General features: G+C 41.0%; 3 long non-coding RNA genes across 3 annotated transcripts; all 3 read right to left on the bottom strand.

Moving 5' to 3' along the window:
* Window positions 1-7,082: 7,082 nt before the first annotated feature.
* LOC129348853 (uncharacterized) lies at window positions 7,083-7,811 on the bottom strand. The gene is made up of 3 exons (XR_008601573.1): window positions 7,379-7,811; window positions 7,227-7,296; window positions 7,083-7,159 (listed from the first exon to the last, which is right to left on the bottom strand). It is a non-coding gene; the product is annotated as an uncharacterized LOC129348853 (long non-coding RNA).
* Window positions 7,812-7,995: 184 nt separating this feature from the next.
* Window positions 7,996-8,759, bottom strand: LOC129348850 (uncharacterized). Its single transcript, XR_008601569.1, has 3 exons — window positions 8,327-8,759; window positions 8,175-8,244; window positions 7,996-8,107 (listed from the first exon to the last, which is right to left on the bottom strand). It is a non-coding gene; the product is annotated as an uncharacterized LOC129348850 (long non-coding RNA).
* A 7,321-nt stretch (window positions 8,760-16,080) lies between these two features.
* Window positions 16,081-17,541, bottom strand: LOC118471735 (uncharacterized). Its single transcript, XR_008601823.1, has 3 exons — window positions 17,182-17,541; window positions 17,030-17,099; window positions 16,081-16,953 (listed from the first exon to the last, which is right to left on the bottom strand). It is a non-coding gene; the product is annotated as an uncharacterized LOC118471735 (long non-coding RNA).
* Window positions 17,542-17,760: the final 219 nt, after the last annotated feature.

Raw genomic sequence — 17,760 nt, forward strand, 5'->3', positions numbered from 1 at the left:
CATGAGGGCTAGTGAGCAAGCTAACAAGGTTAACAGCACCGACATGCCGCTAGCTAGCAACAAAGCACCTGCTGGTACCGACAGCGAGGTGGCAAGGGAGCTCTCCAGGCTAGCAAAACTTATTAAAGACACGTCTGAGACCCAAGATAAGAAGCTAGATGATACAAAGCGATCAGCACTGGCCACAGAAACAAAGCTGCCCGAAATTTTTGAGCGTCTGAACCACGTTGAGAGTCGTCTAGCATTTTTGGAGGAGGCTAATCAGGAGTTCCGGGAGAGGCCCCCCGCCACCAGAGAGGAGATGGAACGGCTTGGACGGAAACCTGACGACATTGAAAACCGAGAAAGGAGGAATAACTTACGCTGGCCAGTGCTCTCAACACATCTAGCCCCTTGCTCACAGCCATAGGGAAGGGCGGCCCCCTTAGCACATGCCATCTCCGCAACCAGTGTTACAAAGAAAGCTTTAATGTGGTAGAACCCATCGAGTACATTCTTGATTCCAAAGAAAAAAGAAGTTTTCAGTATGTGCCTATACTGAAGTCTTTGCAGCAGCTCTTAGATAGGCGAGATGTTGTAGAAAAAGTGGTTGAAAACCATAGAACACAGCAGAGTAATAGGGCTACTGATGAGCGACATACTTACAAGTCTTCTCAAGATGGTTCACACTTTCAGGAAAACAGTTTTCTGTCAGAGAATGAGTTGAGAATTTTGTTAAGTTTGTATGTGGATGATTTTGAGGTGTGCAATCCTCTGGGTACTTCTTGCAGGAAGCATAAACTTTGTGGAATCTACTGGACTTTGGGCAATTTGCCTCCAGGCTCACATTCATGGCTGTTGTCAATTGATTTGGCAATCCTGTGTAAAACTGATGATGTAAACAAGTACGGTTATGACAGGATCTGATATCCTCTTCTCCAAGATGTGAAAACAATGGAGCAAGATGGTGTTTTCGTTCCATTTCTCGGCAGATGTCTTAAAGGAACGATTCAGGTTGTTGTGGCAGATAACTTGGGTGCTCACAGCATAGCTGGTTTTAAGGAGAGCTTTTCTGGTGGGTACATCTGCCGATTTTGCACAGGAACAAAAACAGACATCCAAATAAAAGAGGTCAAGTCAAGGTTGTTCAGTTTCAGGACAAAAGAACTTCATGATTCTCATGTGCAGTCAGCTCAGATGAATGGCACAAGCTGTTTTTGAGTATATTACCCCATGTCCCAAACAGCATCTTCAGTTTAGATCAGCAAAGACTTTTGTAATGCTTTTCTTCTGTACCAAGTACTCAGATCCTTTGTAATTGTGATTTAAAACACAAAGCGGTTCTCAACTGGGTTCCAAATTTTTCTGTACTCTTTAAGTAAGTTTTTGCCTTTTATTTATTTATTTTTTTTTAAAATTCATTTTGTTCAGTTTAGATTTTTGGTCACTTTCTGAGATAAGATAAGATTTATTTTGGTCAGTTGTGGTAATTTCAGTATGTGGCAAAATGTCTCTGTCTCTGATGTCCTTCTCGAAAATCAGATGCACTCAGAACACAAGCTCATTTTTTACTACATCAAACAAATGTCTTCACAATGTTTATCTACTAACTGATAAGATTTGTAAAGACAAGACAAGACAGAATTATATTCATGCTTTCAGTCAAATCACAAGAACTTCTTCAGTTTGATGAAATCAGCCAGTTCACAATGAAATGTCACTGTTTATGGATGTTTTCTTTTCTTCATAGCAAGTTGATGTGATATTATGTCATATAGTTTCGAATACAAGATTGAATTCATGTTCACTTAAAGCACATGATAACCTGCTTTTCATTTCTAAATATGATAATCAATATTGTTCCGTTTTAGATTTACAAATTCACACGATCAAAACAATTTCTAGCTAGGAATCAACTACAAAAGAAAATTTCATGAGATCTATTTCAAATTTCATTGCCTGTAAGAGCAGAAAGCTGCATGATTGACCACTGAAATGGACTTAAAATGCATCTAAATAGTCATGTTAACTAAAACAGATATTAGTGTACCTTCTCCCCAACTACTCACCCACTTAACTAAAGTGTGAAACCAGCAGTAAGAAGAATTAAGATGACGGCAGAGGAAGCTGATTCTGCACTACAACTCTGGTTTCAACACACTAACTGGAGTATATTTGCCACTGTAGATCAGCCTCTTCTTCGGACGAGATGAGAAAAATCAACTTGTCTGCAATGATCCTGGTGAGCTTCTAGCGATGGACCCATCCAGAGCATCCCTGACCAGCTGCATCACACTCTGGTACTGTAACTGCTCTGTTTCAGGACTGGAGAGCTCTACAGAGGGAGGTGAAAAAGTGTCCAATGTGTCATCAGTACTCCACTCCCCCATCCAAGACTGTGCATCACCATGGTGCCTGTGGCGCCAATTCCTTTATTTTGTAATGGGGGAATCGGAGACCCCCAGGCGCAGAACACAGAAGCAGGGAGACAAGAGGAAAATAGGGAACAGGTGTTATTTAAACAACACAAGAACTACCAAGTACTCAAAAGGGAAAACTGGATTGTGGGGAAAACAATAAACTAAATCAAACCTAGTCAGAAGTAACTTAACAAACCGACAGCTAAAACAAATCACAATCTGGGGGGGGAGGGGGGGGGCGGGGGGGCTGAGGCCAAGGGGAGCTGAAGTGCAGGGCTCAGTGGAAAAACAGAATCCAGGAGAGGATCAGAGTCTATGGAAGGAATGTGAGGCTATGGTCCAGTGGAGAGTAAATGAATGAACAGAGCTTAAATACCTGGATGTGTGATTGGACGCAGGTGAGTTGAATGGCTTGATTACTGCAGCTGATTCTTGTCACAGCAATCAGCAGAATGCAGAGAGGTAATGCAGGAGAGTGACTGAGAGACACCAAGGGAGACAGACAGACGCAGAGACCAACAGGTGCAAACAGAGGGAGCCAGAGGGACAAGACAAAGAGAAAGAGAGACAAGATTATAGATGAGGGAGAAAGAGGAAAAGAGGGAGAAGGAAGGGTAGGGGCCGGACCAGGGATCATAACATATTTTTGCTGGAGACTGAAAACATTTGGGTTTGACATCAAATGATGAATATGAGACAAGAGATCAACATTTCAGCTTTTATTTCCAAGTATTTACATCTGGATCTGATAGACAACTTAGAAGATAGCATTATTTGGAATGGAACACCACATTTTTAGGTGAGCAAAAATATTGGAACAGATTCACTTAAAACAGATTAAAGTGAATAAGACTTAATATTTAGTTTCAAATCCTTTGCTTGCAATAACTGAATCAAGCCTGTGACCCACTGACATCACCAAACTTATGCATTCTTCTTTTGTGATGCTTTTCCAGATTTTCACAACAGCCTCTTTCAGTTGTTGTTTGTTTTGGGGGTTACTCCCTTCAGTCTCCTCTTTAGCAGGTAAATGCAGCACTATTGGGTTTAAGTTGATTTGAGAAGCACGGTGGAAGGAAACTGCAGGATTCAACGCCGCAGAACCACTATTGGACAGTCTGCTTTTTCAATCAAAGGTTGCAAACTTTGGAACATATTACCAACTGAAATAAAATCAATAACTAATATTAAAACCTTCACAAAAAAAGTTAAGGAGTGGCTTAAAGCAAACCAGAACTGTACTCATTTTTATAGTGTTGTAGGTTAAATAGTTAATTTGGATTGATTTGTGACATTTTACATTTTCTTTTCCTCTTGCTTTTGTTTTACAGATTTGTGAGGATTTTTAACTTAATTTTGTAAGTTATGGTTGTATTTGTTTAGTTTTTGTTGTATATTGTACTTTTAAAGGATTGTGATCTTGTATGTTTTGGTTGTTTTAAAAGCCCAACTAGGGACAGGAGTTGAGAATTAGCTGTAGCTAAAACTCTACATGCAACACATCGGATTCATGAACTGTATTGAAGCTATGTTAATTGCATTTTCCCTATTAAATAAACAATTAAATAAATAAAATTAAAAAAGTCTAGAGATTGACTTGGCCAGTCTAAAACCTTCTACTTCTTGCCCCCGATGAACTCTTTTGTTACAGTGTGTTTTGGGTCATTATCTTGCTGCACGATGAAGCATTCACCAATCAGTGTGGTTGCATCTTCCTTTAAATTGGCAGACAAAATGTTTCTGTAGACTTCTGGGTTCATTTTGCTGCTGCCATCATGTGTTACACCATCAATAAAGATTAATGAGCCATCCCAGAATAAGCCATGTGAGCCTAAGCCATGACATTACCTCCACTGTTTCACAGATGAACTTGTATGTTTGGGATCATGAGTAGATCCTTTCTTTCTCCAAACTTCAGCCTTTCCATCACCTTGGTAAAGGTTCATCTTTTTCTCATCAGTCCATAAAACTTTGTCCCTGATTTTTTGATGCCCATCTCTGTACTTTTTGGCAAATTCCAGCCTGGCCTTCCTATTCTTCTTGCTCGTGAGTGGTTTGCATCTTCTGGTGTAGTGTGGAACCCTGGACATCTTAATAGTTCATATGATGTCCAGAATTAGTAGTTCTTCTAATTTTATTGGTCCCACCACTATTATTTTTTGCATTAATAGAAATTGAAAGGCCTTGTGTCACACGTTAAAAAAAATCCTAAGTAATTGTAGGGCGACACCCATTTTCATCAGTAGTAGTCAGTATTGGCTCTGTAATGTGAGAGATTGGTGCTGTTTTCCTGGCATACAACAAAGTAAACAGTAAACATGAGAGTAGTCAAGATAGCAGCAAAGAGAGCCAATACTCATCAGAAACTATTTCTTCTGCATTTGCAGGTGAGGAAAGTGCACAAGTGTCATATATATATTTATGTTACATTTATCTTAAATTTGTGGTGCCGCCTTTTATGTTTACTATGTGATAAATGTCAGAAAACTAGAAAGCTAACTATCGCTAGCATCGGCTGCCAATACAGGCCCGTCAGCACGCTGTAGCCTCGTGACAATAAACAATGCATAATAAAGCAGGTGATCATAACAAACACTTTCATTGTTTTCATGTGCATCAAGATTCAGTTTAGTAGTTTGTAAGAGTATATCATGTAACCCACCGCTAGAGTAGCAGTTGTTTTGCATATGTTGTGTTCAGTAACTGGTCAAATATTAAGTCCAAAATCTGCCAGAGCTACAGGGTTCATCAGCAACACTGATGTCAGAGCTGCTCAGTGGCTGTTTACTTTCAAACTCGCCTGCTGTCACTGTGGCAATCGCATACTGTCAAAAGATGGAAGGCACATTCTGTTGATGATGTCACAGAGGTGTCATGATGATGTCACAGAGGTGTCATTATGATGTCACAGAGGTGTCATGATGATGTCACAGAGGTGTCATTATGATGTCACGCACCCAAAGGTGTATAAAGCCGGGTGGAAGCTCTGGTCCAGTACTGACTGTCGGCACACAGAACCAAGATGAGAGCGAACGCAGCCAAACAGCAAGTGAAAGCCAGAGTGAAGAAGCAGATCGAAGAGTGGGAGGCTTCGGTTGCTCAGAGCCTCCGACGGAACGAAGTGGAGCTGATGAGGACTTGGAACTCAGCAGAAAGAACTCAGCTCAAGCTACAAATTGAGACCCAGAGCCGCATCCTGGATTTCCTCCACGGAAGGAAAACAAACGTGAAGGACGGCTCCAGGGATCAGAGGGATGAGGTGATCTCTCTGAGGATGGAGCTCACAGCGTCCCAGAACGAACTGAAGGAGGCTAACGACCATCTCAAAGTTGAGCAGAAAATACATCGAGACCTGAAGCTCCAACTGGACGAATACCGGACCAAGCTGCCGGTGGAACGAGATGAAAATCGGAAGCTGACAGCTCAACTGCAGGAGGCACAAGACAAGAATCAGAAGCTGACAGCTCAACTGCAGGAAGAACAAGACAAAAACCAGGAGCTGACGGCTAAACTGCAGGAGCAACAAAACAAAAACCAGGAGCTGACAGGCCAAACTGCAGGAGCAACAAGACAAAAACCAGGAGCTGATGGCTAAACTGCAGGAGCAACAAAACAAAAACCAGGAGCTGACGGCTAAACTGCAGGAGGCCCAGAAACAGCTGCAGGAGGCTTCCAGGAAGGCTTCTCTGGATGAACTCAGCGAAAAGCTGCTGGAGGCACAGGATCAACAAGTGGAGACAGAAAACAGAAGCTGTGAGATCCTGAATGCAGCTGAAGAACCTACAGAAAGTCTGCAGAGTCTCGAACTCCAAGCAGCTGCTACAGAACGTCCAGAAGGTCCTGAAGGTCCAGATATTGTGGAGTCTTCAGATGAAGCTGATGATTCTGAAGAAGAGTTAGAGGAGAATAAAGTGGACGTCTCCCAGACCGGCCAGGTAACGGAGACGGAAACCAGATGTTCCTCAACTGGAGAAACCACAGCAGACGAGGCTCCTGCTGAAAACAACGCAGAAGAAGAAGAAGAAGAAGATGAGCTTCCACAGCTGAAAAAGACAGACAGGAAGAAGAAAAAGAAGAAGTCCAACTGGTTTCTGAGGTTGTTTACATTCGGCTGTGCAAGAGCAGAAGATGATGATGATGATGATGATCATCGTGATCGTCTTGAGCCGCCGGAGAGCAGTGTAGCACTTGCACATGGAAATAGACTACCATTAGTTGGGCTATGGGCTAGGATAAGGTTCGGCTCTGGGAGCTGTGTGAAAATTAATGAAGACAAACACAAAAATTTGTTTACCGGTAATTTATTAAAAATAATCAACAGAAAATACTTGAATATATCAAGGCAACAACAATGATCAAAATAATAATACAAAACTCAAAACAATAACAGAAAATCAGAATCAGAAAATCAAAAAAATCAACCTTCACCTGTCCTTCAATCAATCCAATTAAGAATAAGCAGCTTCACTGTCAACAATATAAAGTGACTATGTGCTTAGTTCAATTATCAATACTCCACTGACAATTCCTGGTTGAAGTGAACAATAAGCTGATTCAATAAACAGTTCCAACAAATTCTTACAAAGTCCAACAAATCCAACAAATCCAACAAAGTCCAACAAAGTCCTACCACACCATTCTGGAAGGGATGAAGCTGTGGGGCTTTAGACCTGCCAATGAGTGGGTGGGTGAAGGGGTGAAACATGTCAGACGGTTGTCCAGTTTGGTCCAGGGTAGCTCGCCATCAGTTCAAGCCTAACCTGTTCAGCAGACAGGCTTAATAATTATCATCATCATCATCAGTCATTCGTCATATTAGTTGCTCACCAATATTCAATGTTCAGCACAATGTGGGTTCAGGTGGGTGACATCCAGAAATCCAAAGGCAGTTGCAGGCCTGTTAGCATTAGCATGAGTATTATAATGAGCCATGGCATAATAACCAACTTCCAACATGCTTAACAGGAGTTTGAACTCACGTCCTCTTTGATGCTGTGATTTCCAGGTTTCCAGGCTTGTAAAAAGTGAATGGTTTCCAGAGATGAGTGCTGTGGGGTGATCCTGCTGTTCAGTGACTGTCTGTGACTGAATGAAGCTGATGGGCTTCAAACAAAGGAACAGGGGTGGATTCCAGGTGTGAGAGGTGATTGGCTGAGGTGTTGAGAGTGACTGCGAGAAGGTCCAATAATATGGAAGTGACTGACTGCAACTGATTGTGACTGATTGTGACTGATTGTGATGGGCAGGTGTCTGTTCATCACTATTCCAGAGTGACTGCTACAGCAGATTTTTGGTCTACGGAGACATCTGATCTCCAGATACATGATGATGGTCGTCTGGGCTCAGAAGTTTAGTTTAGAAGGTTTAGTATCTAGGAATACTTCATCAGAGCTGCTGTTAAAAAAATCAACAAAAAAGCACTAAAGCAGCGATGAAGGGCAAACATTTTTTATAAGAAATAATAAATGCAAAAATAATCTGACTTGTTGATTCTGAACACTATTTAACGAGCTGCCATCTTTTAAATCACTTCTGAACCACTTTCACAGACTTGTTTTGTTTTCACGTGAAGTTTACTTTCAGCTTGAATTAGTTTTGAAGCTGTGGGGCTTTAGACCTGCCAATGAGTGGGGTGGGTGAAGGGGTGAAACATGTCAGACGGTTGTCCAGTTTGGTCCAGGGTAGCTCGCCATCAGTTCAAGCCTAACCTGTTCAGCAGACAGGCTTAATAATTATCATCATCATCATCAGTCATTCGTCATATTAGTTGCTCACCAATATTCAATGTTCAGCACAATGTGGGTTCAGGTGGGTGACATCCAGAAATCCAAAGGCAGTTGCAGGCCTGTTAGCATTAGCATGAGTATTATAATGAGCCATGGCATAATAACCAACTTCCAACATGCTTAACAGGAGTTTGAACTCACGTCCTCTTTGATGCTGTGATTTCCAGGTTTCCAGGCTTGTAAAAAGTGAATGGTTTCCAGAGATGAGTGCTGTGGGGTGATCCTGCTGTTCAGTGACTGTCTGTGACTGAATGAAGCTGATGGGCTTCAAACAAAGGAACAGGGGTGGATTCCAGGTGTGAGAGGTGATTGGCTGAGGTGTTGAGAGTGACTGCGAGAAGGTCCAATAATATGGAAGTGACTGACTGCAACTGATTGTGACTGATTGTGACTGATTGTGATGGGCAGGTGTCTGTTCATCACTATTCCAGAGTGACTGCTACAGCAGATTTTTGGTCTACGGAGACATCTGATCTCCAGATACATGATGATGGTCGTCTGGGCTCAGAAGTTTAGTTTAGAAGGTTTAGTATCTAGGAATACTTCATCAGAGCTGCTGTTAAAAAAATCAACAAAAAAGCACTAAAGCAGCGATGAAGGGCAAACATTTTTTATAAGAAATAATAAATGCAAAAATAATCTGACTTGTTGATTCTGAACACTATTTAACGAGCTGCCATCTTTTAAATCACTTCTGAACCACTTTCACAGACTTGTTTTGTTTTCACGTGAAGTTTACTTTCAGCTTGAATTAGTTTTAGTCTTCTGTTCCGCATTCTTTTTTCTATTCAATTTCAGTTTTAATAAACATATTTAATTTAACATAAATTCAAATTATGTGATTGAAATTAAAATTTTAAAACAGAATTCTTTAAATGGAGTAATACAACTTCAATTCATGATTTGAATTATTTTTTTAAAAAATACATGATTATTCAAGTTAAACTGCAAATTAAATTATTCAGATTCCATTTTTATTGGATTATAATAATTATTAGTATTGAAATTTAACCATATGAATTCAAATTATGATGCTTCCAGATCTATTTTTAATACAAGTAGTCAAAGTGAAACAGTGCCAAATAGGAATTATTTGATGAGGAATCTAAAAGAGAAAATGTGTAAAATAACAGTGAATCATTTTGAGTTTTGTCCAGTTTTTTAGGGTTAATATGTGAGTTGATGTGTTTTTTAAATGTGATTTTTCTTGATATTTTCTGCATTTTAGCCAAACAGTTAAAATCTGTGAAATAAGAGCAATTTCTATTAAAAATTATACCACAAACATTTTTTTAACTGTAAAATTAATGTTGTTTTTTTTTTTTTCAAACATTCAGTACAATCTTAAAAAAAAATGCTTTGGGAGTCACATGACGCAGGCAATGAAGATGGATGCCTGAAGTTCTCGCTCCGCTCACCCTGCACTTAAACTTTTAATTAACTCCGCAAAGGCGCAGAGCTTCGAGGCTACACGCACTTCTCTGGCAAGGTAAAGCAAGATGCCCCAGGGAGGTCAAAAGAAATCCGGAAATTCGAAGATATTTTCAAGTTTCGCCTCAGCCAACATGAGGGCTAGTGAGCAAGCTAACAAGGTTAACAGCGCCGACATGCCGCTAGCTAGCAACAAAGCACCTGCTGGTACCGACAGCGAGGTGGCAAGGGAGCTCTCCAGGCTAGCAAAACTTATTAAAGACACGTCTGAGACCCAAGATAAGAAGCTAGATGATACAAAGCGATCAGCACTGGCCACAGAAACAAAGCTGCCCGAAATTTTTGAGCGTCTGAACCACGTTGAGAGTCGTCTAGCATTTTTGGAGGAGGCTAATCAGGAGTTCCGGGAGAGGCCCCCCGCCACCAGAGAGGAGATGGAACGGCTTGGACGGAAACCTGACGACATTGAAAACCGAGAAAGGAGGAATAACTTACGCTGGCCAGTGCTCTCAACACATCTAGCCCCTTGCTCACAGCCATAGGGAAGGGCGGCCCCTTAGCACATGCCATCTCCGCAACCAGTGTTACAAAGAAAGCTTTAATGTGGTAGAACCCATCGAGTACATTCTTGATTCCAAAGAAAAAAGAAGTTTTCAGTATGTGCCTATACTGAAGTCTTTGCAGCAGCTCTTAGATAGGCGAGATGTTGTAGAAAAAGTGGTTGAAAACCATAGAACACAGCAGAGTAATAGGGCTACTGATGAGCGACATACTTACAAGTCTTCTCAAGATGGTTCACACTTTCAGGAAAACAGTTTTCTGTCAGAGAATGAGTTGAGAATTTTGTTAAGTTTGTATGTGGATGATTTTGAGGTGTGCAATCCTCTGGGTACTTCTTGCAGGAAGCATAAACTTTGTGGAATCTACTGGACTTTGGGCAATTTGCCTCCAGGCTCACATTCATGGCTGTTGTCAATTGATTTGGCAATCCTGTGTAAAACTGATGATGTAAACAAGTACGGTTATGACAGGATCTGATATCCTCTTCTCCAAGATGTGAAAACAATGGAGCAAGATGGTGTTTTCGTTCCATTTCTCGGCAGATGTCTTAAAGGAACGATTCAGGTTGTTGTGGCAGATAACTTGGGTGCTCACAGCATAGCTGGTTTTAAGGAGAGCTTTTCTGGTGGGTACATCTGCCGATTTTGCACAGGAACAAAAACAGACATCCAAATAAAAGAGGTCAAGTCAAGTCAAGGTTGTTCAGTTTCAGGACAAAAGAACTTCATGATTCTCATGTGCAGTCAGCTCAGATGAATGGCACAAGCTGTTTTTGAGTATATTACCCCATGTCCCAAACAGCATCTTCAGTTTAGATCAGCAAAGACTTTTGTAATGCTTTTCTTCTGTACCAAGTACTCAGATCCTTTGTAATTGTGATTTAAAACACAAAGCGGTTCTCAACTGGGTTCCAAATTTTTCTGTACTCTTTAAGTAAGTTTTTGCCTTTTATTTATTTATTTTTTTTTAATTCATTTTGTTCAGTTTAGATTTTTGGTCACTTTCTGAGATAAGATAAGATTTATTTTGGTCAGTTGTGGTAATTTCAGTATGTGGCAAAATGTCTCTGTCTCTGATGTCCTTCTCGAAAATCAGATGCACTCAGAACACAAGCTCATTTTTTACTACATCAAACAAATGTCTTCACAATGTTTATCTACTAACTGATAAGATTTGTAAAGACAAGACAAGACAGAATTATATTCATGCTTTCAGTCAAATCACAAGAACTTCTTCAGTTTGATGAAATCAGCCAGTTCACAATGAAATGTCACTGTTTATGGATGTTTCTTTTCTTCATAGCAAAGTTGATGTGATATTATGTCATATAGTTTCGAATACAAGATTGAATTCATGTTCACTTAAAGCACATGATAACCTGCTTTTCATTTCTAAATATGATAATCAATATTGTTCCGTTTTAGATTTACAAATTCACACGATCAAAACAATTTCTAGCTAGGAATCAACTACAAAAGAAATTTCATGAGATCTATTTCAAATTTCATTGCCTGTAAGAGCAGAAAGCTGCATGATTGACCACTGAAATGGACTTAAAATGCATCTAAATAGTCATGTTAACTAAAACAGATATTAGTGTACCTTCTCCCCAACTACTCACCACTTAACTAAAGTGTGAAACCAGCAGTAAGAAGAATTAAGATGACGGCAGAGGAAGCTGATTCTGCACTACAACTCTGGTTTCAACACACTAACTGGAGTATATTTGCCACTGTAGATCAGCCTCTTCTTCCGGACGAGACTGAGAAAAATCAACTTGTCTGCAATGATCCTGGTGAGCTTCTAGCGATGGACCATCCAGAGCATCCTGACCAGCTGCATCACACTCTGGTACTGTAACTGCTCTGTTTCAGACTGGAGAGCTCTACAGAGGGAGGTGAAAAGTGTCCAATGTGTCATCAGTACTCCACTCCCCCATCAAGACTGTGCATCACCATTGGTGCCTGTGGCGCCAATTCCTTTATTTTGTAATGGGGGAATCGGAGAACCCAGGCGCAGAACACAGAAGCAGGGAGACAAGAGGAAAATAGGGACAGGTGTTATTAAACAACACAAGAACTACAAGTACTCAAAAGGGAAACTGGATTGTGGGGAAAACCAATAAACTAAATCAAACCTAGTCAGAAGTAACTTAACAAACCGACAGCTAAACAAATCACAATCTGGGGGGGGGGGGGGCTGAGGCCATGGGGAGCTGAAGTGGCAGGGCTCAGTGGAAAAACAGAATCCAGGAGAGGATCAGAGTCTATGAAGGAATGTGAGGCTATGGTCCAGTGGAGAGTAAATGAATGAACAGAGCTTAAATACCTGGATGTGTGTTGGACGCAGGTGAGTTTGATGGCTTGATTACTGCAGCTGAGTTCTTGTCACAAGTCAATCAGCAGAATGCCGAGAGGGTAAATGCAGGAGAGTGACTGAGAGACACCCCAAGGGGAGAGCACTGACAGACGCTGAGCACCAACAGGTGCAAAGAGCGAGAGGGAGGCCGGAGGTGACTAGACAAAGAGAAGAGAGAGACAAGATATAGATGATGTGGGAAGAAAGTAGTGAGCAGAAGAGGAGAGATGGAAGGTAGGGGCCCGGTCATGTGAGTCATAACATATTTTTTTGCTGGAGACTGGAGAAACAGTTGGAGTGTGCACATCAAAATGATGAATATGAGACAAGAGATCAACATTGTCGAGGCTTTTATTTCCAAGTATTTACATCTGGATCTGATAGACAACTTAGAAGGATAGCATTATTTGTGAATGGAACACCTCATTTTTATGTGAGCTAAAAAGTATTGGTGAACAGATTCACTTAAAAACAGATTAAAGTGAATAAGACTTAATATTTAGATTCAAATCCTTTGCTTGCAATAACTGAAATCAAGCCTGTGACCCACTGACATCACAAACTTATGCATTCTTCTTTTGTGATGCTTTCCCAGATTTCACAACAGGCTCTTTCAGTTGTTGTTTGTTTATGGGGGGTTACTCCCTTCAGTCCTCCTCCTTTAGCAGTGTAAATGCAGCACTATTGGGATAAAGTTGATTTGAGATAGCACAGGTGGAAGGAAACTGCAGGATTCAACGCCGCAGAACCACTATTGGACAGTCTGCTTTTCAATCAAAGTTGCCACAACTATGGAACATATTACCAACTTGAAATAAAATCAATAACATATAATTAAACAACCTTCACAAAAAAAGTTAAGGAGTGGCTTAATAGCAAACCAGACTGTACTCATTTTTATAGTGTTGTAGGTTAAAATAGTTAATTTGGATTGATTTGTGACATTTTACATTTTCTTTTCCTCTTGCTTTTGTTTTACAGATTTGTGAGGATTTTTAACTTAATTTTGTAAGTTATGGTTGTATTTGTTTAGTTTTTGTTGTATATTGTACTTTTAAAGGATTGTGATCTTGTATGTTTTGGTTGTTTTAAAAGCCCAACTAGGGACAGGAGTTGAGAATTAGCTGTAGCTAAAACTCTACATGCAACACATCGGATTCATGAACTGTATTGAAGCTATGTTAATTGCATTTTCCCTATTAAATAAACAATTAAATAAATAAAATTAAAAAAGTCTAGAGATTGACTTGGCCAGTCTAAAACCTTCTACTTCTTGCCCCCGATGAACTCTTTTGTTACAGTGTGTTTTGGGTCATTATCTTGCTGCACGATGAAGCATTCACCAATCAGTGTGGTTGCATCTTCCTTTAAATTGGCAGACAAAATGTTTCTGTAGACTTCTGGGTTCATTTTGCTGCTGCCATCATGTGTTACACCATCAATAAAGATTAATGAGCCATCCCAGAATAAGCCATGTGAGCCTAAGCCATGACATTACCTCCACTGTTTCACAGATGAACTTGTATGTTTTGGGATCATGAGTAGATCCTTTCTTTCTCCAAACTTCAGCCTTTCCATCACCTTGGTAAAGGTTCATCTTTTTCTCATCAGTCCATAAAACTTTGTCCCTGATTTTTTGATGCCCATCTCTGTACTTTTTGGCAAATTCCAGCCTGGCCTTCCTATTCTTCTTGCTCGTGAGTGGTTTGCATCTTCTGGTGTAGTGTGGAACCCTGGACATCTTAATAGTTCATATGATGTCCAGAATTAGTAGTTCTTCTAATTTTATTGGTCCCACCACTATTATTTTTTGCATTAATAGAAATTGAAAGGCCTTGTGTCACACGTTAAAAAAAATCCTAAGTAATTGTAGGGCGACACCCATTTTCATCAGTAGTAGTCAGTATTGGCTCTGTAATGTGAGAGATTGGTGCTGTTTTCCTGGCATACAACAAAGTAAACAGTAAACATGAGAGTAGTCAAGATAGCAGCAAAGAGAGCCAATACTCATCAGAAACTATTTCTTCTGCATTTGCAGGTGAGGAAAGTGCACAAGTGTCATATATATATTTATGTTACATTTATCTTAAATTTGTGGTGCCGCCTTTTATGTTTACTATGTGATAAATGTCAGAAAACTAGAAAGCTAACTATCGCTAGCATCGGCTGCCAATACAGGCCCGTCAGCACGCTGTAGCCTCGTGACAATAAACAATGCATAATAAAGCAGGTGATCATAACAAACACTTTCATTGTTTTCATGTGCATCAAGATTCAGTTTAGTAGTTTGTAAGAGTATATCATGTAACCCACCGCTAGAGTAGCAGTTGTTTTGCATATGTTGTGTTCAGTAACTGGTCAAATATTAAGTCCAAAATCTGCCAGAGCTACAGGGTTCATCAGCAACACTGATGTCAGAGCTGCTCAGTGGCTGTTTACTTTCAAACTCGCCTGCTGTCACTGTGGCAATCGCATACTGTCAAAAGATGGAAGGCACATTCTGTTGATGATGTCACAGAGGTGTCATGATGATGTCACAGAGGTGTCATTATGATGTCACAGAGGTGTCATGATGATGTCACAGAGGTGTCATTATGATGTCACGCACCCAAAGGTGTATAAAGCCGGGTGGAAGCTCTGGTCCAGTACTGACTGTCGGCACACAGAACCAAGATGAGAGCGAACGCAGCCAAACAGCAAGTGAAAGCCAGAGTGAAGAAGCAGATCGAAGAGTGGGAGGCTTCGGTTGCTCAGAGCCTCCGACGGAACGAAGTGGAGCTGATGAGGACTTGGAACTCAGCAGAAAGAACTCAGCTCAAGCTACAAATTGAGACCCAGAGCCGCATCCTGGATTTCCTCCACGGAAGGAAAACAAACGTGAAGGACGGCTCCAGGGATCAGAGGGATGAGGTGATCTCTCTGAGGATGGAGCTCACAGCGTCCCAGAACGAACTGAAGGAGGCTAACGACCATCTCAAAGTTGAGCAGAAAATACATCGAGACCTGAAGCTCCAACTGGACGAATACCGGACCAAGCTGCCGGTGGAACGAGATGAAAATCGGAAGCTGACAGCTCAACTGCAGGAGGCACAAGACAAGAATCAGAAGCTGACAGCTCAACTGCAGGAAGAGCAAGACAAAAACCAGGAGCTGACGGCTAAACTGCAGGAGCAACAAAACAAAAACCAGGAGCTGACGGCTAAACTGCAGGAGCAACAAAACAAAAACCAGGAGCTGACGGCCAAACTGCAGGAGCAACAAGACAAAAACCAGGAGCTGACGGCTAAACTGCAGGAGGCCCAGAAACAGCTGCAGGAGGCTTCCAGGAAGGCTTCTCTGGATGAACTCAGCGAAAAGCTGCTGGAGGCACAGGATCAACAAGTGGAGACAGAAAACAGAAGCTGTGAGATCCTGAATGCAGCTGAAGAACCTACAGAAAGTCTGCAGAGTCTCGAACTCCAAGCAGCTGCTACAGAAAGTCCAGAAGGTCCTGAAGGTCCAGATATTGTGGAGTCTTCAGATGAAGCTGATGATTCTGAAGAAGAGTTAGAGGAGAATAAAGTGGACGTCTCCCAGACCGGCCAGGTAACGGAGACGGAAACCAGATGTTCCTCAACTGGAGAAACCACAGCAGACGAGGCTCCTGCTGAAAACAACGCAGAAGAAGAAGAAGAAGAAGATGAGCTTCCACAGCTGAAAAAGACAGACAGGAAGAAGAAAAAGAAGAAGTCCAACTGGTTTCTGAGGTTGTTTACATTCGGCTGTGCAAGAGCAGAAGATGATGATGATGATGATGATCATCGTGATCGTCTTGAGCCGCCGGAGAGCAGTGTAGCACTTGCACATGGAAATAGACTACCATTAGTTGGGCTATGGGCTACGGGCTAGGATAAGGTTCGGCTCTGGGAGCTGTGTGAAAATTAATGAAGACAAACACAAAAATTTGTTTACCGGTAATTTATTAAAAATAATCAACAGAAAATACTTGAATATATCAAGGCAACAACAATGATCAAAATAATAATACAAAACTCAAAACAATAACAGAAAATCAGAATCAGAAAATCAAAAAAATCAACCTTCACCTGTCCTTCAATCAATCCAATTAAGAATAAGCAGCTTCACTGTCAACAATATAAAGTGACTATGTGCTTAGTTCAATTATCAATACTCCACTGACAATTCCTGGTTGAAGTGAACAATAAGCTGATTCAATAAACAGTTCCAACAAATTCTTACAAAGTCCAACAAATCCAACAAATCCAACAAAGTCCAACAAAGTCCTACCACACCATTCTGGAAGGGATGAAGCTGTGGGGCTTTAGACCTGCCAATGAGTGGGGTGGGTGAAGGGGTGAAACATGTCAGACGGTTGTCCAGTTTGGTCCAGGGTAGCTCGCCATCAGTTCAAGCCTAACCTGTTCAGCAGACAGGCTTAATAATTATCATCATCATTATCATCATCATCAGTCATTCGTCATATTAGTTGCTCACCAATATTCAATGTTCAGCACAATGTGGGTTCAGGTGGGTGACATCCAGAAATCCAAAGGCAGTTGCAGGCCTGTTAGCATTAGCATGAGTATTATAATGAGCCATGGCATAATAACCAACTTCCAACATGCTTAACAGGAGTTTGAACTCACGTCCTCTTTGATGCTGTGATTTCCAGGTTTCCAGGCTTGTAAAAAGTGAATGGTTTCCAGAGATGAGTGCTGTGGGGTGATCCTGCTGTTCAGTGACTGTCTGTGACTGAATGAAGCTGATGGGCTTCAAACAAAGGAACAGGGGTGGATTCCAGGTGTGAGAGGTGATTGGCTGAGGTGTTGAGAGTGACTGCGAGAAGGTCCAATAATATGGAAGTGACTGACTGCAACTGATTGTGACTGATTGTGACTGATTGTGACTGATTGTGATGGGCAGGTGTCTGTTCATCACTATTCCAGAGTGACTGCTACAGCAGATTTTTGGTCTACGGAGACATCTGATCTCCAGATACATGATGATGGTCGTCTGGGCTCAGAAGTTTAGTTTAGAAGGTTTAGTATCTAGGAATACTTCATCAGAGCTGCTGTTAAAAAAAATCAACAAAAAGCACAAAAGCAGCGATGAAGGGCAAACATTTTTTATAAGAAATAATAAATGCAAAAATAATCTGACTTGTTGATTCTGAACACTATTTAACGAGCTGCCATCTTTTAAATCACTTCTGAACCACTTTCACA

The sequence above is a fragment of the Amphiprion ocellaris genome, chromosome 5, assembly GCF_022539595.1.
Source record: "Amphiprion ocellaris isolate individual 3 ecotype Okinawa chromosome 5, ASM2253959v1, whole genome shotgun sequence".
Classification (NCBI taxonomy): domain Eukaryota; kingdom Metazoa; phylum Chordata; class Actinopteri; family Pomacentridae; genus Amphiprion; species Amphiprion ocellaris.